This window comes from Bubalus kerabau, chromosome 21, assembly GCF_029407905.1.
Source record: "Bubalus kerabau isolate K-KA32 ecotype Philippines breed swamp buffalo chromosome 21, PCC_UOA_SB_1v2, whole genome shotgun sequence".
Lineage (NCBI taxonomy): Eukaryota > Metazoa > Chordata > Mammalia > Artiodactyla > Bovidae > Bubalus > Bubalus kerabau.
Window position 1 is genome coordinate 46,495,337 of NC_073644.1, and position 26,186 is coordinate 46,521,522.

General features: G+C 47.7%; 1 protein-coding gene across 8 annotated transcripts in view; it reads left to right on the plus strand.

Moving 5' to 3' along the window:
- LDLRAD4 (low density lipoprotein receptor class A domain containing 4) overlaps positions 1–26,186 on the plus strand; it is a 165,518-nt gene that overhangs the window by 13,229 nt on the left and 126,103 nt on the right. For 6 of the 8 annotated variants that reach the window (XM_055559138.1, XM_055559144.1, XM_055559145.1 and 3 more), the window contains exon 2: positions 22,124–22,221. The gene's annotated coding sequence lies outside the window, so the exon portion shown is untranslated. Of the gene's footprint in view, positions 1–3,409; positions 3,605–22,123; positions 22,222–26,186 lie in introns of those variants that run through there. The other 2 variants (XM_055559141.1, XM_055559142.1) reach the window with 2 other exon arrangements.

Genomic DNA, 26,186 nt, shown 5'->3' on the forward strand with positions numbered 1-26,186 from the left:
CAGCATCGCCCAAGGATGATTTTGAAATCTTGTCTTTTTACCCTTTCCTTGTTTGCTACAGTGATCACTTTTATAACAAGAAAATCATCAGTGAACTTGATTTCTTCAGGCCATGGAACAAAAAGTCAGTTTCTGAAAAACTGTGGAAAACAACATGATGTCTGTCTTTTTTAAGCATCGTGGAAGCAGGAACGAGTTGCTATGGTGAGGTTCACTCTGCATGGAGAGCGGTGCCCGGAGCGTCCATGTACACAGACTTTCTCAGATGTGGAAATAGTCACACGCAGGATCACGGTTCCATCTTTTCCCCTCAAATCGCCATTTGGCTTTGATCTAAAAGCATGAACAATCCTGCATGCTCTCTGCAGCCTCTGCCTCTCAGCCTGAGGTCACCTGAGGTCATCTGGGGTTGCCTGTGAGCCCACCTTGCATGTCGTCTGAGGCTATATCCTTGCCCACTGAGAGCAGGCTGTTCAGAAAGCAGGCCCAGGGATCTTCAATTTCCACATCCATGTGTTTCTGTAGCCTTGTGTTGGAGCACATGTGGGTTCTCCAACGCCCTCCTCTGAAACCACTTGCAGAAATCCATGGCCACGTAAGGTTTTCCCTTCAGTCTGTCCATGGTGCAGAACACAGACACTGCAGCCCCTCTGGGTAACTGGCCGCTGTTGACCCGCTGGCGTAGGTAGAGGAGTGGGCGCGGTTCTGTGAAGAAACATGGCCCATGGAGATGGAATCCCTGTTTCTGTTGGCGTCTCTGGAGCTGTGCTGGGGGCCGTCCTCTCCCAGTGTGGTGTTAGGCCAGTTTGTTTGGAGGTGCTGATACTCTGTACCTCTGACATCCTGTTAGTCACACTTGGAAATGAGAACATTTCCACTTAACCTTGGGGCTTCCCAGGTGGCACTAGTAGTAAAGAACCTGCTTGCCAATGCAGGAGATATAAGAGATGTGGGTTCAATCCCTGGGTCGGGAAGATCCCCTGGAGGAGAAAGTGGCAACCCACTCCCATATTCTTGCCTGGAGAATCCTGTGGACAGAGGAACCTGGCAGGCTACATACAGTCCATGGGGTTGAAAAGAGTCAGACGTGACTGAAGCGACTTAGCACACATGCACTTAGCCTTAGGGTTGAACATTCCTGCAGGTAGGTCACAAATGATGTCAAGATTTTAAAAGTTAGGTTACCTTTGTTCCTGAAAGTCTATAATGTCTTTTTATCTACAGGCTCTTAATGATTTTTCCTAACAGCAAGTGCTTATTCATTGACGGTAAACCAAGGAGGAGGAAGACCCAGGCAAACCCCAGGTCTCCAAACATTGTAACTAGAAACACATCCATTCTCACCACACAGACTTTCAGGTTCCAACCTGGGCAGCTTTTTAGTTGCCAGGAGGTAGTGAGAATTATGGGTTGTTTTCAGGGTGTCTGCAGGGTTTTAACATCCACATCCCCGCTCCTTTCCACCATTACGCCTTGGCCTTTTTAAACAAACTTTCTATTAGTGACATTGCAGTGACTGTGTTTACACAGAGTCCTCCTGCTCTTCACCCAGCTTCCCTGACTTTGGTGCCTGATGCCGCATCAGCTCACGGTGACTTGCATCACAGGCGCAATGCACACAGAATGCTGGGTTTCATCACTGCTCCTACTAAACCCTCTGTTACCAGTGCTTAGTCATTCAGTCATGTCCCATTCTTTGTGACACCATGGACTGTAGCCCGCCAGGGTCCTCTGTCCATGGGATTTCTCCAGGCAAGAATACTGGAGTGGGTTGCGATTTCCTCCTCCAGAGGATCTTCCCAACCCAGAGGATCTTCCCAACCCAGAGGTCTAACCAGGGTCTCCTGCATTGCAGGCAGATTCTTTACCATCTAAGTCACCAGGGAGGTCTAGACCGAATGCCATATTTGTGTTGTGTTCAGCCACTGCTATGTTTATTCCTCCTGCTTATCTTCATCCTCTTATTACGGTAAAATTTCAAACGATGAATGTAGAGAAGAGCAGAGCGTCTGAACTGGTTCCCCCTCTCGACTCTGACCAGCCTGTTGCTCGTTCACTTTTGTCCCCTCCGGAACTCACGTCCTGCTCGACAAACTGACCTTGAGCAGTGCCTGCGGCCTCAGCAGCGCCCTTCCCATGTGCGCCTGGGGGCCCTGCGAGGTCACTAAGGACCTGGTGCTCTGCAGTTGCTACTGTGACACCCTGAAGTGAGAACCGGGTTGGGTCCTTTCCTGCCTTCTTCCAGTTTCCAGGAAAAGTGGGAAGTCAAGCAGAAGGGTTTACGGGCAGATGCCCTCACTCCAGAGCCCTCGCCACACTCAGCAAAATGCCAGTTCACGTTTCTTATTCAGCCTGAGCTCCTCCAGCTCCGCCTGACCTCTGCACAGAGCCTGACTTCTGTGCCCATCTTCTCCAGGTGCTCAGATGCCCCTGACCTGACATGCTCCTCTCCCCACAAGAGCTGTCTGTGGGTGCTTTTCCCCAGTCATGGCTGGTACCTAACACAGACATCCCCCCAGGGCATTATCTGGTACTTGTTAGTTGAGTGAATGAATGAACCACCAGCCTATGCTAGTAAGCTGCTTCGCCCCAAGGTGGGGATAGCTAGAGAGGTCTCAGTGTTGGTCCCTTGGGGTTATTACATTTTAAGATGTTACAATTGCTTCACTGAGTTGTGGAGTTTCAGGCTGTGGAGGAGGTGGGGTGCTTTTCTTACTAGTCTTCAAGTTAAGTTAGTGTTTGTATGAAAACTTAACCCTGGTGACCAAAGAAGGGAAATCTAAAAGAATGCTTCCTTTGGGCTTCCCTGGAAATGGCACCGTCTGGGGGTCTTGCAGCGGGAACCGTGCGTGTGGATGGAGTAAGTCTGCTCCCCGTGAATGAAGCTTGACGAAACCTGATGTGATTGCTGAAGCTCAGCTGCAGATGTGCGTTCGTCCCCCTGTGGACATTTACTGTGCTGGGGACCCTGGCAGCACCCCAGCCCTGTGCTGGCCAGAGGACTGGCCTCGGGAGGCCTTTGGCGCCCACCTTGCACTTATGCAGACCCTGGCGGTGTTGCAGCCATGGGTGGAAACCCGGCCTGCTGGGTCCCAGTGACGAGGCCTGGCCTTTTCCCTCAGTCATCTGAAGCATCAAGAGTTCCTCACGGTGGATACGGACACGTGTGTGCGCTCCTGTCACACTGTCCTCGGGGGACTCAGTCCACACCCCACAGAGCAGAGCCTGGGGTGATAGTGAGGCGTGTGGCAACCACTGAGTCATGTGGAAACAGAAGCTGCGATGCGGGGGCTGATGTGTGAGTCAGCCTGGGGGTGCTCTGGAGGGAAGGGTCTGCGGGGGGCTGTCCTTGCTCCTGGCACCCTCTCCCTGTAGTTGCATCAGGCTCTTCTGTTGATTTTGTGTCTTGGCATTTTGCTCACTTTCTAAACTGCTGCCTGGGCTGTCAGAACTTGCCCCTTAATGGGGTCCTGGGGATGGAGGGACCAGCCGGCATCTCCCCGGCGGCCCTGAGCTTGAACTCTTGGACAGCAGCAAGTCTGTGGGGCTGCTGTGAGCAAGGTCCCACCTGCCTCAAGCATCTCCGGTGGCCTGGCACCTGCAGGTACTTCTCTAGGGAGCTGGGTGAGCTGGGGTGTGCCCTGGCACACAGCAGGGAGGTTCTCTTCTCTATGGAAAGGGTCAGGAGAGGGGCTGCCTGGGTGGGGAGCCTGGGTGTCACGCCTGTGGCGCAGTGCACCTGCCAGGGTGAGGAAGTCGCTGAGACACACAGCTGTTTGCCATGTGCACTTACTTGGAAACATCGCCCATAGATCTCAGAGCTGTTTGTTGTTTTCCTTAAACATTTCCTTGTCAGAATGATGAGAAAATTGCCTGTGTGGGAACTCAGAAGTGCAAATTTGTTAATACCTCCTTTGACAACGGAGGTCAAACTGCTGCTTTGTGTTCAGAGCAGTTTATGAGCTGTCACAAGTCACTTCCCGTTAAAAGTGCTGCCGCCAAGTGGAGGGGGTGGGGGTGGTGGGGGGACCTGCTGAGCAGGCCCAGAGGCCCAGTGGGCACACGCTGCTAAGGGTCTTCAGCCGGTGAGTTAAATGGTAAAGGGTGAGGTGGCCGGGTTCCTGTGGAAAAGCTGTTTGGAAAGTCTTTTCCCTTTTAGCAATCCCCAGAGGCCTGGTGTGAAGGTGCTAGCTGACGTAGCCCTTCTTTTGATGGCCAGAGAGGGTCCCTCGCCGGCCTTTGCTCCTTTATGGCCCCCTTCGTCAGCCTGGCCTCCTGGTGGTGGACTTGCCGTGACCCACCCACCCAAGTGTTCATGGCAGGCAACTGCAGGATGGTGTTCTGGGGTCCAGAGTGTAGCCCGGGCCCTCGATTTGTGAGAAATCAGCCACTGCGTGGGGTGTTTTCCAGCACGGGTTCTCCATGGAGGCGCTCTTCCCCGCAGGGCACGCTGACGGTGTGGGGAAGACATCTTTGGTTGTCATAACTGGGAGGCAGGGGTGGGGCAGGCGTTGGGTGGGTAGAGACCAGGGAGCCTGCAGCTGTCCTCCAGGGTGGGGACGGCCACCCAGCCCCAGGTGTCAGCACTGCCGAGGCCAGGAGCCCTGCCGCAGATGACAGGTGGCAGCAGCGGGTCATGGTTAGCGCACACATGCCGGCCGGGCAGCAGCTGGCAAGAGGGAAAGCTTGCTGGCAAGAGGGAAAGCTTCGGCGTCTGCTGTTACTCCTTGTTGTTCACTTAATATCCAGAAAAGAGACTCCATTGTCCCAAACCATCTTTTGTTTTTATTTTAAAATGTCTTATGTAATTTTTAAAGGGTACGCTCCATTTATAGTTATTATAAAATACTGGCTATGTTCCTTGTGCTATAAATACATCCTTGTAGCCAGTAGTTTTTACCCCCCACCCCCACCCCTGTGTTGCCCCTGATAACAGACCACTAGTTTGTTTTCTGTATTGGTGATCCTGCTTTTTTTCTGTTATATTCAGTCGTTTGTTGTATTTTTTAGATTTCACATGTAAGTGAGGTCATATAGTGTTTGTCTTCCTCTGTCTGACTTCAAACTGATGTTTAAACATGGAGCGGGACGTTGAGGATATGGACTCGTCCGTTGTGCCCTGAAGGTTAAATTCTTTCTCACGGTTGCCTTTCCTTTCTTTCACTAGGTCTCTAAAAAGTATTTGTGATCTAATTACACCTTGTAGAAGTCTGCAGTTGATACATTAGTTGTTCATTAATTCAGTGTTTAGGCCAATCGTCTTTCCTTCTGGACTTTTTCTGAGGCCCAGGTTTGGTCTCTCGAGAGAGGTATTCCTCTTCCCTTAGCTGGCTGGGCACAATGGTGTTCCAAGGCGGGCAGAGAAAGGACTGGGCCAGAACAGTGGCCTTTTGAGCTCTGTAACACAAGGTCCCAGAAAATGCCCTCTGAAGGAGACTCATAATTTGTGCAGAAAGGGCAGGTCTGTGGTGTTCACCCCCAGACAGACCCACGACCCCGGAGGGGCAGCAGTTCCTCATTTTATTCTCAGATCAGGATGACCACGTGTTCCTGAAACTTGCTGTTGTTTTCCTGGAGCACTGGTGTTACACAATCCCATAACATCTCCTTCAACGAAAGAGTTTGCATAGTCTATGGCAACTTCCTAATTTCTGACTATTGGGTAAAATGAAGTTTAGTTGTGAATGTCCCATGGTTGTAGCTCTGAGTAAGGGCCTTGGTAAAAGGAGCTGCAAGCCTTAGTGTGTTCTGTGTCCTACGTTGTTACATGCTTTTCATTCATTTTTTCCTCAGTGTTTCTTGTTTTCTGACTTTATATCCACATCATCTTTATTCTCTATTTATATCAACCTTCTGTCTATCTATCAATCATCTCTGTCATCTTTATCTGTCATTTATTTCTGTCCACATATCCTGTCTGTGTGCTGCTCACACAACTCAAGGCGTGTTCATTCTGTCTTCCCCTCTAAGAGAAAAGGCTATACTTTATTTTCAGATACCTTCTAAGAGCACACGCTGATTTTGATCAAAGGTCCCTGGTTGGCTGATGAGTGGCCCCTGCACCACAGCTAGTAAATCTGCCCTCTGCTGCCTCAGCTTCTTTCAAGCCCAATAGCAGACAGGTCCTTCTAGCTGGCAGCTCTTGATACCTTGATACAGGCATGTTCTCAGCTCTTCTTTGCCCAGGCCTCTGGCTGGGTCATAAAGTTTTACATCAACTTGACCACATTTGTTCACAGCTGGGGTGTAGGGGTGCATGACAGTAGCGGCAGATGCGAGGTTCTCCGTGTAGCATCTTGGACTCAGCTGAGTATTTGCTGCTGCTGTTCTTTCTCTCATGATTTCCTTCCCTCTGCAAAGATGTCTTTCTCTCCAGGACTTGCTCTGTTTTTTTTTGACCTTCTTTCTCAGTGGACAGGAGTGGTCACCTGCCCATTGGTGTGAAGTCCCTCTGCCTTGTCCCTTGACTGAGGAGATCCCTTCATCCATGGATGGAATCTCCCTGGGGACCAGGAGCTCATCACCTTGATAGCAGCCCCTTCGAAGCCCATGCGGATGAAACGTGCCTGTGATTCCGAGCAGGCTGGCCTTCCTTCCACGTGGGCCATTTGCAGGCACCACTGAGGCCACAGTGTGCCTCCTCTTCCAGGCCAGACAGCTGGTCCTCCCCTGAGCTGTGAGGGAAGGACCCAGGCTGAAGACGGGACAGCTTCCTCACTCCCTGGAGCCACATCCTCAGAGTGGGCCTTGCTGCTTTTTAAAGAGAGAATATTCAGAACATGAGACACACCTGAATTTAATGATGAGTATAAAAACATTCTGTAAAGACAGAAATGAATACGTATTTGTCATTGTTCAATTATACAGTGTCCTTCATGAGCGTAGTTAATTAAGAATGGACCTTTCCGTACATATCCTGAATTTCCCAAGTTATTGAAACTTGGGAAAATGACATTCTTAGGCAGAGAAGCCTTTAACATGTGTTTTGTATTAGACCCTGTGTTGTTTCCTTTCTATTCAAAATTGGGGTGAGCATTAAGCATTGTTTCATACTTTTCTCTGCAGATGGCTACATTTGGATCGTGTCAAGTAATTTTTTTCTAGCCTTTCTCTTCTTCCAAGACTGAATCTGGATTGATTCCTGTTTATAAAGCTTCCCAAGATCCTTGCTGGAGACTGTAGCTGGAGAAGGCACTGGAGTGCCTTTCACACCTGTGCTGTTGTAGAAAAGCATTTAAAGTAAAATCTTTCCGAATCAGGAACATCTCAGGGTAGCTTCTAAGAGAATTTGAGGCAGATGTTGGCAGAGTTGTCTGTACAGTGATGTAGAAGCTCTCTTTTCCTAACCTAAATCTGGGTCCCAAAGCCAGAATCCCAGACTTCTCCTGGCTCTGCCTCCTTCTCCCTGGTCATCTGATCCATCTTGGGGTCATCAAGTCCTGTGGTCGTAGTTCAGAGTATTCCCTCCTGGCCATTTCCATTCTTACTCGTAGGTAATACTTGGGCCACCTAATGCGAAGAGCTGACTCACTTGAAAAGACCCTGATGCTGGGAAAGATTGAGGGCAGGAGGAGAAGGGGACAACAGAAGATGAGATGGTCGGATGACATCACTGACTCAATGGACATGGGTTTGGGTGGACTGCAGCAGTTGGTGATGGACAGGGAGGCCTGGCATGCTGCAGTTCATGGGGTCGCAAAGAGTTGGACACGACTGAGTGACTGAACTGAACTGCGTTTGATTCCGGTGTTTCTTGCTTGGATTCTGCAGCGGCGTGGGGACAGACTGCTGTGCCTTTGACCTTTGGTTTTTCCTCCCCTCCCCGTGTATCTTGTATGTGCTTTAGAGAGAGGATCTCAGACTTCAGTGTGTGTAAGAGTCACTGGGAGGGCTCCTTAAAATGCTGTTTATTAACTGTCAGATGTTCTCATGTTCCCTGGTCTGGGACCCCAGAACAACTCGCAGCTAACCACACGGTCCCAGTGACCTGGCCTGAGACTCTGTCTCCTGGCCCCCTCCCACTGCTCCCCGTGATACCCTGTTTCTCTGGCACCACCCAACAGACCTCGCCCTCCCTGGCCCCTCTGCCTGGAGGCTGCCCTTGTCGTCTGCTACACGGCTGGGTATCTCCTGGAGAGGAGAGTGCTCCTCTGGGCACATCTTCAGCTGCTGGAAGGTGTAGCAGGAATGAGCTTCTTGGGAAATGACACACTTGGGGCAGGGCAGGCCTCTGCTCTGCTTCTCCAGAGCAGTTGCATCATTGAGAAAGGTAAGAGGGCAACCATCAATCTTCTGGGGGACGGCGTGTGTCCCTGCTCAGTTGTGGGTTCTGTGGCAGCCTCCCAGGCAGGGTGGCCTGGTGTCAGCCTCACTCAGCTGCCCCAGGGCCCCCATCTCCTCCAGCTTCTGACCTCCAAGCTGCCTGCCTCCCTCCCTCACATAGGTCAGTTTCATTTGGGTTTAAATTTTGGTTTCCAAATGTTGGTAATGTTTAAGAATTACTTAGGCGGCTTGTTGAAATGCAGATTTCTGGATCCCACCCCCAGATGGTCTGACCTGGGAGCTGAGACCTGCCTGGTGCCGTGGAGGCCAGATCTAGGCCCGAGCGAGTGGCCCTTGCACAGACCTGCCCTTTTCTCCCTTAGGATCCAGAAGCACAAAAGGCTGCTTTACTACAGAGACTGGAGAGGCTCTCTGAGGGCAGGACGTTTGTTCCATTCTTCTGCTCAGATAGTCTTGGGGACAAGTGCTTGCCGCAAACTGAGAAGGGAATCTGGTTTTCGCCTTTGTTGTGTCCAGAGGCCGAGAGAGGTGAGGTGGAGTCACCTCATCTTCCATGTCCCCGCCAAGGTCATGATGAGAATCTGCAGGGTGTCCGTGGTAAGGGGGAGGCAAATAGCAGCTCCTCACACTGCAGTTCTCAGTCACGGAAGTGGCTTCTGGCGTGGCAGTCTTCAGTTATACCTGTACTTGTAGAAAGCCCCAACAATTAAATGTATTTGAAACATTTTCTGCGTGTGATTATGTAGAGTCATGCATTTTCATTAATTTGATTTTTTTTTTTTTTTTGCTGAGGTGTGTCTTTGTTGCTGCTCATTGGCTTTTTCTAGTTGGCGAGTGGGGGCTAATCTCTAGTTACTGTGGGTGGGCTTCTCAGCGCAGTGGCTTCTCTTGTTGCAGAGCACGAGCTCTGGGTGCATGAGCTTCAGTAGTTGTACATGGGCTTAGTTGTCCCATGGCATGTGGGGTCTTCCCAAACCAGGGCTCAAACCCGTGTCCCCTGTATTGGCAGGTGGATTCTTATACAATGAACCACCAGGGAAGTCCGTGCACTTTTAAATCATCAAGGAATGCTTGTTACTTTTGAAAACTGTACTTGCAGCCCCGGGAAGCATATATGTGTGTGTGCACACACGCGGCCTTGTTGCACGGCTGTCACCAAGAGGTGCTCTGTCTCTCTTGTTTGCAGGCAGCAGCACTGGGTCTCCTCCATTACACAGGATGGGGTTTGAGAGGAACAAGGACAGTTTTCTCAGAATTCTAAGTTTCCAAGGGCGGCCTACGCATGATAATTCACTTTCTAAAAACAACCTGTGCAGCTCTTGTGCCTCTGACGCTGCCTCTGTGCTCAGACCTGGCTCCTGCTGTCTGCAGCTCGAGAAAAGCACCCTCCCTTCACACTCGGTGCCCCTTAGCCTCAGCCCCTTCTTCCTTGGGGTCGGCTCTGGGGAGGTTGGGGTCAGGTCCCCCCAACCCCTGGCAAGTGGCAGTGTCCTGCGGCTGTGCTGGGGCCCCGGGAGCGGCTTGCCTTGGACTGTGAGTCACTCTCCCTTTTTAAGTGTTAAAGTGTAGTCGATTTACAATATTGTGTTAGTTTCGGATGTACAGCATAGTCTTTGTTTTTTTTTGTTTGTTTTTGCAGATTCTATTCTGTTATAGGTTCTTACAAGACTGTGGCTTTAATTCCCCTTGCTATACAGTAAATCCTTGTTACCTACCTATTTTTTGTATAGTATGTAACAAATTTACGGTTATCAAAGGGAAAGGGGAAGTGCAGAAGGAACAGATTAGGAGTATGGGATACAAACTAACTGTCCTTTCTGAGCTTGGGTTTAGGTCACCTGCAGATCAGGGCATTCTTTCCTCAGACTTTGTATTCTTGTACTTTTCAGGCTGAGTCCACTGCCACAGTGATTTCTGTCATTTTCTTTGTCAGTGGCAGGGTGTTCTGTGGCTCTGTGAACGGACTGCAGACCGGGATGACTCCCCACCCTTCCACTCAGTCTGTTCCTCTCCCTGTGCCCCAGTCTCCTCCAGGTGGGGGCATCTGGTCCCTTCCTCTGGCTTTCAGCTCTTGGCTCAACTCTTTTCCCTTCCTCTCCCCTCTCCCTTCTGGTCCTGGCAGCCACTGGAACCGGGAAGGTGGCTGATTGTTTTTTGTATTATGTCTTTTGGTTGTAATAATTTCCCTTCTCACAAAAATTTCAGTTATTTGAATTTCCCAACTGTTCGGGCTCTGGCTAAGTGGGGCTTAATTTCACCTGAGGATCTGAAAACTTCGTGCTTATTGACTATACTGTTGAAGATGCTGAGGAAGGGAGATATTTTGATAAGTCAGTAGCTGCAAAATGTTATGCTTTCCAAATGACTCTTCCTTCTGGTCCTTCGGGGCTGAAGCATCCCTCCCACATTGCATTCTGCCCTGGGCTTCATTGTCTGTGACTAGCCTTGTACGCTGAAGTCACTTCCTGATCTGTCTCCCCTCTCCTTATCTGTATCATTCATCTTAGCTTTTACTGCTTTGTTATGCACAGAGTGTAACTCTAAAATGTTTGGGAGCTATGCAGTATTATATTGTAAACCTGTATAAATTCTTAACAAAGTTAGTGGTTTGGAAGGATTTTCAGGAGAACTCTGTCTAAAAGGTAGTAAATTCCTTAAAATAACTGAACTTTGGCTTATAACAAGGTCATTGTTTGGCAGCATTCATGTTTTTAAAGCTTTCCAGAACTCAGAGGAGGAAATGATTCTGAGACAATGTAGTGATTAAAAAATAAAACTAATAAATTAACATTTTCATTGTTTGCCAATGATCGATTTTCTTTCTTCCAACGTTTTACCCCACATTCTGAATAAATTAAACCATGTGAAGAACTAGAAGATTAGCTTTACTTTTTTTTCTGGTTGAAATTGGTTTTGCAGAAGTGGAAATTTGGCAGCAAGTATGGAAACTAGCAAATCAGTTTACAGTGTTCTTTGCTTTCTTTAATGAAACCTGAAAGACTGAGGAAAGACTCCATGGCATCAAACAAGAGAAGACTAAATTGTGTATGTTTTCTGAAATTTTATTTTTACCCTTAATTATTCAGTAGCATGTAGAACAATATGTCCAGATTCTAGTTGGCTAGTAGTTGCCTCCAAGTGGGTAGAATTTCAACTTCAGTAGTTATTTTTTGCTGATTTCATGGAGATGTTGGGAAATATTTTCTAAGAATAGTCTGAAATGAAGAGGACTGTGGTAATTTAAGAAAAAACTGTGACCAAATGGAATATAAGCAGTTGGCTGAAGACCAACCACGTTGACCTCTAATGAACTTGACCTCTAATTAGGTGGTGGAACCATGGATGTATTTTCAGTTAAAATGATTAATTAACATGGGATTGTTGAGAGCATCTGTATTTCTTTCACATGAAATGGGGTAGATGGATGTTTCTTTTGAACAATGGTTTCCTCATCAATATACGTTTTCCAGCCTGCTGCAGCTCTTGTGAGCGCGTCTGATGGAACGTGGCTTGTGTATAGTGTATCTGAGTTGCAGTGTCAGATAAACAACATGTTTTATTGACTTCTAAATAAAATGTCTCTTCATCCTTGGGCAGGTTATAGGTTTCTACACTGGGCCTGGCCCTGCCTTCGAGTTGATCTCTTCCCTGTGTTCTTTCACTTCCTCACTTGGGTGCTGACTTTCACTTTGCCCAGGTGGCCCTTCCATTACCCCCATGGTGGCTCCTGTCACCTGAAGCCAACGTGAACATGCTGCAGTGTCACCTGAATACCTGCTGTCAAGCAGGTGCTCTCTGCTGAGGAGTCTGCTGATAGACTTAAATGTTGAGAATTACATGAGGCATTGTCAAGACTGAAATGATCTTGAATTTAGTTTGCTTCTTCATGCTGGTTTGGACACCTTTAGGACTTCCTGTTGGAGAAGGAAATGGCAACCAACTCCAGTATTCTTGCCTGGAGATCCCATGGACAGAGGAGCCTAGTGGGCTACAGTCCACGGGGTTGCAAAGAGTTGGACACGACTGAGCGACTTCACTTTTCAGGACTTCTGTATCTCTGGTTGCTATGGCAGAGGCTCAGCATCTGTGTGAATAAAGGTGGAGAGAAGCCCGCAAGACGATGGCTCCCAGGCCCCCACTACTTAGTCTACTGATGGAGACTGTGGCCACCACTGAGGGTGGAAGAGTCTGGTTTTGCCTCTTCCCATGGCTTCAGTATTTGGCACAGGGCCCAGGTGTTGGAGTCTGAAAGCCCATGTGGAATGAAGGCTCCTCCTTCTGCTTGAGTCAAAGCCAGTCGCTACGAATGTGCAGGAGCCCTGGGCCCACCACCCCTCTGACCTTGTCTCTGGGTCCCTTGTTCATGTTCACTATCCAGCACCTGTCCTTGTTCTGGAACCTACCCCCAAGAAACTCCTGTCAAATCCTGGCCTACTTCCAGCCTCAGGGGGATGCGCCGGCTCACCCTGTCTGCTGGCACAGGCACCTCCATGGCACCTGCGGGCTGGATGCTGGTCCAAGGGTTAGGGATTTGGGTGGGCTTGGCTGCTCTTGGGATGCTGCTGCCTCCTGCCTCCAGTCTCTTCCCAGTGTTGAGTGTTCACTTCCTCCCAGGACCAGGCACTTGGCTAGTAGGAGCAACTCTCTACCAAGAACTGGGTCTCTATTGGATGTTAACTATTAATATAGGTTGGTAAAAAACTGAGGACATTTTCATCTTTGGCTTCTGAAAACAGGTCTTGACATTGACATTGATGGGCTTACTTGTGTCTGTCCTGTTTCCCTTGTTACATTTTGGGTTTTCAGGGAACTAACAACCTAGGTCCTCCTTATTTTCTGAGAGTACATGGCAGGAAGTTTGGGATGTTTTAACGGGTCTTCTAAATGCCACTGCTTCTCCAGCCTGCGCTGAACCTGCTGTGCGCTTGCCCGCCCTCCCCCAGCCTTCGAGGGTCTGGACTTTGGCACCTACATGGCCCATAGCATCTGCATTTGGATATGAGTGAGGCTGCTGCACGGAGGACACTGGATGAGAGGCCCTTCCAGGAGGCGCCGCAGGCCGACAGGGAGGCTCCAAGGCAGAGAAGGGCCTTGATGTCCTGCAGTCCTCATTACGCTTGGTGATCTTTTCTGGAGGCATTGGGCTTTGCCTTTTTTTCTTCCCTTGAGTTTGGAAATCAAGCTGCTGGGGCTGGGATGACAACTGCCCCCAGAACAAGGGGACTGATGGGTGAAGGGCCAAAGGCAGGAAGATGAACAGTTTGGGTGGAAACAGGACTCAGACCCTTCTCTTTTCAATTTCTTATGCTGTGACCTCTACTCCAGCACACTTTGTGACCTTAAACATATGTAAAGTGAAAGTTGGAAAAAGTCTGCATTCTGAGGGGTTCCGCTGCTCAGTCATGTTCAAGGGTCAGGTCAGTTGTAGCAGTAAACTCCCCATCTTGGACCAGAACATCACTTAAAGGAAGCCGGTGTCTTTTTTGACGTTTCTTTAAGGTGCTTTTACTAGTTTTGCTGAAAACTCGTGTTCTCCTCAGTTCAGTCGCTCAGTTGTGTCCGACTCTATGCGACCCAATGGACTGTAGTATGTCAGGCTTCCCTGTCCATCACCAATTCCTGGAGCTTGCTCAAACTCAAGTCCATCGAGTCGGTGATGCCATCCAACCATCTCATCCTCTGTCCCTGTCTCCTCCTGCCTTCAATTTTTCCCAGCATCAGGGTCTTTTCTAATGAGTCGGCTCTTTGCATGAGGAGGCCAAAGTATTGGAGTTTCAGCTTCAGCTTCAATGAATATTCAGCTTCCTTCCAATGAATATTCAGGACTGATTTCCTTTAGAATTGACTGGTTTGATCTTGCAGTCCAAGGGACTCTGAGAGTCTTTTCCAGCACCATAGTTCAAAAGTATCCATTCTTCTGCGCTTAACTTTCTTTATAGTCCAACTCTCACATCCATACATGACTACTGGAAAAACCATAGCTTTAACTATACGGACCTTTGTCGGTAATGTCTCTGCTTTTTAATAGACTGTCTAGGTTTCTGTTCTCCTAAGGCAATGGCACCCCACTCCAGTACTCTTGCCTGGAAAATCCCATGGACAGAGGAGCCTGGTAGGCTGCAGTCCATGGGGTCGCTAGGAGTCCGACATGACAGAGCGACTTCACTTTCACTTTTCACTTTCATGCATTGGAGAAGGAAATGGCAACCCACTCCAGTATTCTTGCCTGGAGAATCCCAGGGATGGGGGAGCCTGGTGGGCTGCCATCTCTGGGGTCGCACAGAGTCGGACATGACTGAAGCGACTTAGCAGTAGCAGTAGCAACTGCCTTTGAAACATTACATCTCTGTCTAGGCCCCACAAGCTTCCATCTTAATGGCCTTTAAGCCTTGGCTGCACATAAGCAAGTAAGTGCGCACCTACATGTGCGTCATATGCGTGCACTCGCCCTTGTGCGTGCGTGCCTCCCTGAGTCCCTGCGTACTGTGTGCGTCCCTGTGAAGCTCCGCCTGGCCGCAACTTTGGCTGTTCCGCGACTTCGCAGTACAGTGTTGCCCCGGCGGCTCTTTGGCCTGGTTCCCTCACAGGTGGTTCTGGCCTGTGTGAAGTTGAGCGATGGAGCTTCTGAATGTTGCCGCCTGAGGCAGTTGGGCCAGAGCAGAGCGGAAAACCGTCCGGTTTCCTGTCAGGCCGTAGGCCGTTCACTCGGAGAGGCCCGACCTTCCTCAGGAGTTGGCGTTGGCTGTGGGCCCGGCCTGTGCACGGGCCACCTTGGCTGGACTTGCAGGTGGTGGCGATGGGCAGTGAGTGGCACCACCCCGGGCCGTTTGCACTGGAACAGCTCAGCCCCAGGGAGAAGGCGAACATCGCGGGGTCCGGGGACCAGAAACCTGGTCCTGTGTCCGTTCGTCCAGCTGCCTGTGGGCTCCTCCAGGGCCCGAGCAGTTGGGAAAGGAGTGGTCTTCTGCTTCCCTAGTCCCTCAGTAAGTGGAGCCTGCAGCTACTGCTGATGTCTGAGACCCCGATCACGCACGGGGGTCGTCCTGTACTCAGGGGCCCCTGTTCCAGAGGACCCACTGCCAGGCCTCATACCAGCCTCAGTCTTCCACTACGTTAAAGAGAATTCATCGAGGTTGTGCAAGTTAAGAATGGCTGTGGCTCTGCGTTCGCCGGTGGCTCAGTGGTTAAGAATCCACCTTCAACGCAGAGGATGCCTGTTCAATCCCTGATGGGGGGTGGTACGGAGATCCCATATGCGGGAGGGCAGCTAATCCCGTGTGCCGCAATGAATGGTAGCCGCACACAGCAGTGAAGATCCCACGTGCTGCAACTAACGCCTGACCCAGCCAAAGTGAAAGTGAAAAGTGAAGTCGCTCCGTAGTGTCCAACTCTTTGTGACCCCGTGGACTGTAGCCCACCAGGCTTCTCCGTCCATGGGATTCTCCATGCAAGAATACTGGAGTGGGTTGCCATTTCGACCCAGCCAAACAGAAATTAAAAAGGACATGGCCCGTTCCTCGGTTTCTCCGTAACTTGAACCTTGTGCCCTTCTGTGCCCCCTTCATGTACGACGGGCCTGGCGGCCTGCTCCTCTGCAGGGGTGCCTAGGCCCTGCTTTGCACCGGCTCTTCAGCGCCGCCCCGCCCCCAGCCGCAGCCTCTGCTTGCTAGAAATCAGAGGTCAGGAGGTGGACCCATCCTCAGGTGCTCAAGCATCGGGGGTGGTTCAGGAGGACCGCTGCCAGACCTAGTGTGAGCACCTGTGCTTATTTATTCTCTTAAGTGAACCGCCCCTCGCGAGGCTGTTTCATGGGTAGGGGCATGTTATTCATTCTCAGCCTTCTTTCTCCGAAGCATTGAGCTTTGTGTGGAGCTGTGCTTTGTGGGAAGAAGGAAAAGACCTGCACTTAATTCGAGTTCAGGGTGCAGGGAGCTGGATGTGTTCAGTCCTCTAGGCCTAGTACTTCTTCTGCCTGAGGGGGGAGGATGGCTCCGTAACCCCTTGAGTTTCCTGCTGTGGGTCACTGGCTATTTTTAGATGTAGAGATAGGCCCAAGAGAGTTAGTTATGCTGAGAAGTGATGAGTTTATTGAAATTCTCTGCCTTGTTTGTCATGGAATTGGTGTTTTGAGTTTTTCTTGGCTTTAGTGTGCTCATTCTGCTGCCTAAGAGGTTGAGCACCAGGGATTAATCTTGGAAATAATGTTCAGATTTATTGAGTGATTCATGAGGGAGGAAGAATATATAATAAGATCCTGAATATAGATTTCGAAAGTATGGTGTGTTTCTGTGATGAAAGAAGTTTTAATTTTGTACTTTCTTTAGTAATTTAACTGACTTGAATGTTTTAAAATCTCCCGTTTTTTTTTTTTTTTTTGCACTTCTTAAAATTTATTGGAAGGGCATGGGAAAATCTATACATATATGGTTTATTCACACTGATCTTCATTGCATTTTTATTTATAAAGTTAAAAATAATTAACAGAACTGAGTGAGTGAAGCCGCTCAGTCGTGTCCGACTCTTTGCGACCCCATGGACTGTATAGCCCACCAGATTCCTCCATCCTTGGAATTTTCTAGGCAAGAGTACTGGAGTGGGTTGGCATTTCCTTCTCCAAAATCTCCCATTTTTATACTAGTCCTTTCAACATTTAAAATAGATACAACTTGAGTAACAATATTCTTTGTAATAAAAAAACTAATTTTAATCTCAAGGATAGCAGAAACTGGATGATTTATGCATTCAGCTTTTAAACAGCTTAATGTCTTGCTTAAAAAAATTACAGATCATCAGTTAAAATGATGATCTTAAAATCAGTTAAAAAATGATCTTAAAGAACCTTTGAAATAGGTTGTCATGAAGTTGATAGTAGCCTTTTGTTTCAGATTTAGAGTCAGGGCATTTGACCTACACAGGTTTTTCCATTTTGGTTGGGAATGAATACGTATACAAATGGAAAATTAAGAATGATTCTGACTGGAAATTTTCTTAGGGATTTTTTTTTTTTTCATTTAACATTCAGCTAATAGCTACATGCCCAAGAATTGGGAAGGATATTTGGCAAAAGTGGTAACTATGGAGCAGAACTACTAAGTAGTGACTCAGGTTCACAGGTAGAATGACATAACCAGTCCCCAAAAAACTGTCTACTCATGGTTTGGAGATAAGACATGATGCTCAGTGTCTTCCACCTATTTTGAAATTAATTTTGAGGCTCTGAGTTCTGCTTTGAAGGATTGCACAAACTCTATTGCTTTGGCCTTATTGTAGTAACCGGAGATTGACAAATCATAACCCTTTTAATTTGGCTTTCAGTTCAGTTCAGTCGCTCAGTCGTGTCCGACTCTTTGCAACCCTATGAATCGCAGCATGCCAGGCTTCCCTGTCCATCACCAACTCCCGGAGTTCACCAAAACTCATGTCCTTCGAGTTGGTGATGCCATCCAGCCATCTCATCCTCTGTCGTCCCCTTCTCCTCCTGCCTCCAATCCCTCCTAGCATCAGAGTCTTTTCCAATGAGTCAACTCTTCGCATGAGGTGGCCAAAATATTGGAGTTTCAGCTTTAGCATCATTCCTTTCAAAGAACACCCAGGACTCATCTCCTTTAGAAGGGACTGGTTGGAGCTTCTTGCAGTCCAAGGGACTCTCAAGAGTCTTCTCCAACACCACAGTTCAAAAGCATCAATTCTTCGGCGCTCAGCTTTCTTCACAGTCCAACTCTCACATCTATACGTGACCACTGGAAAAACCATAGCCTTGACTAGATGGACCTTTGTTGGCAAAGTAATGTCTCTGCTTTTGAATACGCTATCTAGGTTGGTCATAACTTTCCTTCCAAGGAGTAAGTGTCTTTTAATTTCATGGCTGCAATCACCATCTGCCGTGATTTTGGAGCCCCCAAAAATAAAGTCTAACATTGTTTCTACTGTTTCCCCATCTATTTCCCATGAAGTGATGGGACCAGATGCCATGATCTTCGTTTTCTGAATGTTGAGCTTTAAGCCAACTTTTTCACTCTCCTCTTTCACTTTCATCAAGAGGCTTTTGAGTTCCTCTTCACTTTCTGCCATAAGGGTGGTGTCATCTGCATATCTGAGGTTATTGATACTTCTCCCGGCAATCTTGATTCCAGCTTCTTCCAGCCCAGCATTTCTCATGATGTACTCTGCATATAAGTTAAATAAGCAGGGTAATAATATACACCCTTGACGTACTCCTTTTCCTATTTGGAACCAGTCTGTTCCATGTCTAGTTCTAACTGTTGCTTCCTGACCTGCATATAGGTTTCTCAAGAGGCAGGTCAGGTGGTCTGGTATTCCCATCTCTTTCAGAATTTTCCACAGTTTATTGTGATCCACACAGTCAAAGGCTTTGGCATAGTCAATAAAGCAGAAATAGATGTTTTTCTGGAACTCTCTTGCTTTTTCGATGATCCAGCGGATGTTGGCAATTTGATCTCTGGTTCCTCTGCCTTTTCTAAAACCAGCTTGAACATCTGGAAGTTCACGGTTCACGTATTGCTAAAGCCTGGCTTGGAAAATTTTGAGCATTACTTTACTAGTGTGTGAGTATGGTTTCAGTGTGTCTGCCTTCTGATGCCCTCTTGCAACGCCTACCATCTTACTTGGGGATGAGTGCAATTGTGCGGTAGTTTGAGCATTCTTTGACATTGCCTTTCTTTGGGATTGGAATGAAAACTGACCTTTTCCAGTCCTGTGGCCACTGCTGAGTTTTCCAAATTTGCTGGCATATTGATTGCAGCACTTTCACAGCATCATCTTCCCTTATATAAAAATGAGTTTCATTCTGAGAGCATACTCATTAAGTCCCGTTTGTTTGTAAGTGCAGTGAAGTTAGCTTAGGTACCCACCAATTAGCTATATAGAACTGTACTGTAATAGGTTTACAGTACTTTTCACACAAGTAATGTACAAAAAACAAGCACAAAAACAAAACATTTTTAATCTTACAGTACAGTACCTTGAAGAGTACAGTAGTACAATACAATAGCTAGCATACAGAGGCTGGCATCGAGTGAAAGGGCAACAAAAGTTACTGGTTGGAGGAGGTGGGAGATGGTAGAGCTGAAGGATCAGTGGCAATGGGAGATGGAGGGCAACCTGCAGTTTCACACCTGACATTGCTGGAACGCGTGTTTGCATCTTTGAAAGTTCACAACTTGAAGGTTTTTATGTAGGGGACTTAACTGTATTTTAAAAAAATGTTAAAGGCCTCCCATGTGCCACATATTCTTCACAAGCATGATGATACCAGGGTGATGATGATTTGCATTCTTGCCCGCAAAAAGCTCATACTCAAATAGGAGAAATGAGTTTTTGCTTATGGACAGATGAGTCAGGTATGGAGAGCTGTTTTGATTTGGTAGTTGTATGTGCATTTAACATATGCATATATTATAAACTCCTATGTTTAATTAGTAAATATATTTACTGTTGCTACAAAACAAATGACTGTAAACTTAATAACTTAAACTGACACCCGCATGTTATTTCATGATTTCCACTGGTTGGGAGTCTGGGAATGTCTTAGCTGGTTTTCTACTCAGGATCTGAGGTTGCCAACAAGCTTCAGCCCAGCTGTGTTCTCTTCTGGAGGCGTGAGTGGGGCAAGAATCCACTTCTAAGCTCATTTAAGTGAGCAGGTTAAATTGTAGCTGTAGGTCCTTGCAGCTGTGGATCTGATGTCCCTGTTTCTTTGCTGATTGTCAGCTGGTGACCGTCCTCAGTGCCTAGAGGCCCCTGTGGTTCCTTGCTGTGTGGCCCCTCACAGGCCCTTCAGAGATGATTGCGCATTTCTTGAGAGCTGCAAAGGGAGTCCCTCACTTTCTATTAATAGTAGGCTGACATGGAGTCTTAAATAGTGAAACCAGATCAAGGGAATGACATCTCATTGCTTTTGTCATGTTCTGACACAAGCAAGTCACGGATTCTGCCAACACTTACGAGGAGGGAATTATGCAAAGGTGTGACCCCACTGGCAGTCACCTTAGAATTCTATCCACCACATACATTTCTGGTTATTCCACTGACTTCTGTTCCCAGGAAATCAGCATTTGAATCCCAGGAAGACTGACAGGAGCAGTCTCAGTTGAGGAATAAAACCATCATCAAAGTCAGAAGTGGGTTGTTTTCTTCTCTCAGTGAGTAGAAGGCAGGAGAGAGTGTAGGTTCACAGTATTGGTAGGAAGGAGTTACATAAAAATAGAGGGGTATTTGGCTTGTGTGTTCAGGGTGAATGTCCACAGGAATCTCACAGGGTCCTTTGGCTGGATACAGTCATTTTTTATTTGAATGTCTTAGTCTTGACTGATCACTCAGGAGTGACATATGGCAGGAACATGCTTCAGGGGGCAGGTCTCCTGCTGCGGCACACAAGCTAGACAGATGGTGGCTTATTCACCCTTGGACAGGAATGTAATCCCACACGTTGGCAGGCTGGGTGCTGAGAGGTGCCTGTGCCATTTGAGACAGAGCTGACTGAGTTGACCTGGAACTGCTTTGTCAGGCATTAGGTGGTCACCTGATGTGACCTGGAGTGATGTGAAGGACAGTGTGCTCATCAAACTGGGAGGAGGATGCTGGTGACAGATCGTGTGAACTGGAACTAGACAGTCGGGAGTCTGTCCTGCCAGCAGTGTGGAGGGCATAGGTGAAGACAGCCTTGAAGACACAAATCTTGGAAGTGAGCACTTCAGCGAGGTCTAAGCATAGGTCATTGTTGCTTCCACAAAATTAGACGTGTTTCAGTGGAGGAAAAAGGTGCGGTCTTTTTCCTTTACAATTAAGGATCAGTGATCCATGTGGTTGACAGACACTCTGGGTTCATAAACTACAGCCATATTTAGGATCTCTGTAGTTAAAACCTAGTCCAATAAAGACGTTGTCCAGTATATATGTTTGCGACCCATCATTGAAGAAAAGGCCTGTGACTTTGAAGAAACAAGTCTGTGTCCTTTGATTGGAGACTGAGAACCTGATGGCCCTGTGGCTGCTGAAGAGCTGTTTGGGGGAGTTTATCCCCAGTTCATGCCATGTACCCCAGATTGTGTGCTGGGGGCTTCTCTCTTCCTTCTCTCTATTATTTGATGCTTGTTTTATTCATTTTGGTGTTTGTGCCTTTTATTGTGACAGTCCTCTAGTATTTAAAAAAATTTTTTTTCATTTACTTCTAGCTGAGCTGGGTCTTTGTTGCTGTGCAGACTTTTGTCTAGTTTCAGCGAGCAGGGGCTGTTCTCTAGTTGCATTGTGCGGGCTTCTCATCCAGGGGGGTTTCTCTTGTTGTGGATCACGGGCTCTAGGGCGCACGGGCTTCAGTAGTTGTGGCATGCGGGCCAGTAGTTGTGGCTCCCAGGCTTTAGAGCACGGGCTCAATAGTTGTGGCGGGTGCATGGGCTTAGTTGGTCCATGGTATGTGGGATCTTCCTGGGTCAGGGATTGAACCCATGTCCCCTGCATTGGCAGGCTGATTCTTTACCAGTTAGTCACCAGGGAAGCCCCTAAATGGGCATCTTTTAAAAAAAATTTATTCGACTGCCTTGAGTTTCAGGTGCGGCACGTGGGATCTTGGTTGCAGTGTGTAGACTCTAGCTGTGGCAGGCAGGCTCCAGAGTATGGGAGCTCAGTAGTTGCATTGTACAGGCTTAGTTGCTCTGCAACATGTGGGATCTTAGTTCCCCGACCAGAGATTGAGCTCGTGGCTGCTTAACCACTGGACCACCAAGGAAGTCCTTTCTAGTATTTTTTGGAATTTGGGGAAGGGGATGGTTCACTAAGGGAAGCCAAGAAATGATTCACTGAAATTCTTTATTTTTCCTTTCAGCAGTTCAAGCTCCACGTTGGTAACATCAAAGTGCTCTCTCCTCATTGGACCGTTTTCAGGAACTGACATCAGTTTTCATATACCTTAGGCTTAAAAAGGTGAGTACAGCTTGAGACTCTTCTCTTTGATAATGTTTGTGAAGCAGAGCTTGTCACACCACTGACTGTTATGAGATGGTGTCCCTCTCAAGAATGTGGTCCCAACTCCAAGGTGCAAAAACTATTAATATCTTTCCAGTGTAACTGGGATTGAAGGAAAGTTGCATGGTATCAGATTAAATGGGACTTTTTCTTTTTTGTTTAATACCCAGGTATTACCAAATATTATTCACGGTGGGTTGTTAATGTATACAAAATATTTCTAGATTTACTAGAATATCTGAAGAAAAATAATAATCTTGCTATTCAATTTGTCTTTATTGCTCTGCCTGAGCATTTAATACCCAGATGTTTAAGCACATTTAAGATTGGTGAGAAGTGGGATTCTTTCTTTCTCATTCTAAATTCTTTGTTTTGCTTGGTTTCCAACTTTGTAAAATGGAAATAATACTGGGGTTGCCGTGGGACGTGAGGAGCCACCATGCTTTCTACAGCACCTGGCGGGTAGTGCACTCAAAACGGCTACTGTAGCAGCCAGTGGGCAGGTTTTCCTTTCTCTGTGTTGGCGTGATCTGTACTGTAAGGGGATGTTGACCTCCTAATCTGCTGTGTTTGTTCCTGTGTTACTTCTTAAGGGCGGGGTATGAGTGGCCTGACCTTGGTGTATCTGGAAGTAGGAGCTTAGATGACACATGTGTTTTGATCACCTCTGGACCTCCTCAGACCCAAAGCTCAATTCAGAGCCAACCCCCGTGGGGGACAGTCAGTGAAGGTGCCTGGAAGAGGGGACTGTGGTGCCAGGAGAAGCCTACCTGCCTCGGTCTGCCTCTTCACCTTTGTGTGCCTCTGTTTCATCAACTCTTAAGTATTTTAATGATTCGTCTTCTCCCTAGTTCTCAAGCTGTGGAGAACTTTAGGAAAGTAAAAAAGTTCTATAAAACAAGATTCTTTTCCCCCTAAATTTTATGTGCCAGGCATGACTCATTGTTTATGCCATATTCCTTGCTAGAATGTAAGCTTTATAAGGGCAAGAATCTCCCTCCCTCCCACTTGTTTTTTCCTCTAGGACTGGAAGTGGTGTCTGCTAGCTTGGAGTAGTTCAGTGAGCCTTTTGTTAGATGGAATGATTGATGGAGAGTCTCTCAAGAGCTTATGCAAGCCTTCTTATTCATGGTGGTTGTTGGAAATAGATGAAGCAGTTGGAGAATCAGGAAGGATTTAATGTGCTTCCTTACTGAGGCACACAGACCCTTGGATTTGCATGGATTTTTCACAAGTTGGAAGCTTCCTGAAGGTGCTCAGAAGCATCCTGTACTTAACAGACACTCTGAGTCAGTGTGGCTTGCAGTTCCTATGTAGTTCTTTGCTGAGTGGATTTCACCATCAGGGATCTGCAAACATGGAGCCCATTTGGTAGTCTCCCAGGGCGGGGTACGCTTCCATAGGGGCACCAGGCCGAGGGCCTTGTGGCTGGTCAGTGACCGATGGAGTACTTCTTGTTCTCGAAGTTCTCATTACCTGCCAGGCAGTGTGATGTTGGCAAATCCCTTACCTTCCCTGACATGGGGAGTGTTGCTGAGCTACACTGTTTTTCTTCTACAATTTGGCACACTGACCACCAGCTTGAGGTGGAACGTTGTAGCTCGTTTTCAGCAGAGCCCTAGAGAGTGTGGGCACGGTGTGGTTTCTCATTGTCATCTCAGATGTAGACCTCTTTGACTTCACCCACCAAAACCTGGAACAGTTTTTAAGTAGAATTTTGCTGGGTAACCAAACACACCACTGGACTAATTCCCTACGGAGTGTGATTCTGTGATTGATTTACAGAATTTTGACAGAAGTAGAAATAATTCTTGCAAACTACATAAGTACCCAGTTTTCTCCCATATATGGAGTTACGTCATTCTGTCAGCTATTTTAAGCAACTTTCAGAATTGGTAATGGAAAACTTTTTCTTGACTACATTACTGTATATGGATTTTAATTAAAAGTAAAGCTGTATGGCTCCTTCTGACTACGACAGGAGTTAAGAGCAAATTCCCATCTGCAGGACCGCATGTTGCCTGGTGCAGTGTGGCAGCAGGTCGGTGCAGTGCAGGTCATTTCTAGGCACATACTTGGATTCTGAGGTGTTGTAAGAGCTTTTATCTCTAAGGTTCTCACAGCTGACTGTCCTGGAGTTTATTCTTGATCTGTCACTTGTAAAATTCTGTCCCTTGAAGCTCGCAGCTGGGCTGGGACACATTCCTGCATGCTGATGGAAAGGACTGGTGGCATTACCACAGTGCTCTATCTGCTGGGCTGGGACAGCCCAGGGAGGTCTGGGCTTTTCATTAACTACAAAATGTGCTTGTTTTACTGTACAGTGCAATTTTTTGGACTTGGTTTTAAAATCAGGTCGAGTCCCTATGTCTGGGTTGTTATTAAACGTGTTTTAAATTTTAGACCTCCTTGATAAATCTGAACACAGGTGCCTCTTTGCCATATCACGTCTATAAGGTATAGCTGGAAACACGACCTTTGGCCCAAATTCTGTGCTTGCTGCTTTCACTCACTTTATTTTTTATACTCTCCTCCGCACCCCCCACCTTTAGGAAACCCTAACCCCTTCTGGGGCTAAGGTCTTCTCATCTTTATGTAGGATAATAATTGTTTTGTGGAATTACTGTGAAGATTCTTAATTTAGCATTCAGTGCATAGTCAGAGCTTGATGAAATGTCAGCTATTGTTTTTCATCCAAATGCTAGCTTTTACCCAAGGACCGTGGCTGTCTGGGTCAGAGAAAGAGAGCGGAGGTGGATCTTCCCATCCAATTTCAGGAGTAAGAGGTGTGCTGAAGAGTTCCATGAGGTGTCTTTCTGGAGCCAGGAGGGTGAAGTGCTGGAGCCCTGGCTGAGCACAGAGCTGCTGGGATGGGGGTGAACAGGTCATGAATTGCAGTTTCTTGTACCTTCTCCTGTCCTCTTCATGAGACGTAGACATGGTCAGCTTCCAGCACTGAGAAGAAAGGTTCAGACGGGGACGTCCCACTTCTTATTTTGGTTTCCTTCAAGGTCCCTAAAGTATGTGAAGTGGATGATGAGGACCAGGGAGCCAAGTGGAAGTTCCAGTGTGAGACATGTGGTTGCAGTGGGGACGTGCTCTAGCAGTCAGAACATGACTGTAGATACGGGTGATGCAGCCTGACCTGAGCTTCTGTCTTTGTGTTACATTTAAACTTTCAGGCTACATCAGAGAAGATCAGTAGTGTTGGGAGAAGCATCACCTCCGAGTACAGGTCTCTGCTGTTCACACTGTCTGAAGGAATGCTTACTTTCTCCAGATGTGTTTTTGCCAGTGTCCAGTAAAACATATTAAACTGTGGAAGGTTTATGCTGGGGGTTCCCTAACTTGAAGGAGGATTTAAACTCTGCCTCACAGTTAGGTTGGGGTCATTCAGAAGCTGCACCAAGACATCCTGGCTCCATGAGAACCCAGGCAGTCTTGGCCATTAGGTTGGGGTCATTTGGTGCCTCTCTGGCCTTTGAGGTTGTCATCAGGGGAGGTGACACCAAGATTCCCAGTCGGGGGCGGGTGTCCTAGGACAGATCCTAGGTAGACTAGGTCCAGGGTCCCTCTTGGCTTGTGAGAGTTTCGGGGTTCTCCAGGTCTCATTCAGGCTCTCCCACCTTCCGTGTTCTTCCTTCCTCCCTCCCTGCCCTCTCCCCGCCGAGCCATGTGTGTAGCATCAGGGGACTCGGGACTCAGGCTTGAGTCCCATCTCACTGCTTTCCCCTCATTCTTCCACTTGAAGGTGAGGAGTGGCATGGAGAAAAACTACTAGAGTTCAGCAAGGGCACCAGGGATGCTTTATGGTAAAGAGGAAGACCCAGCAAGGCAAAGGGGAAGGCCAGCAGGCAGACACCACTTCTAGAAACTGGGAGGAGAGTCCTGTTGCCTTGGCCATCTCTGCCTGTGGCCTGGGA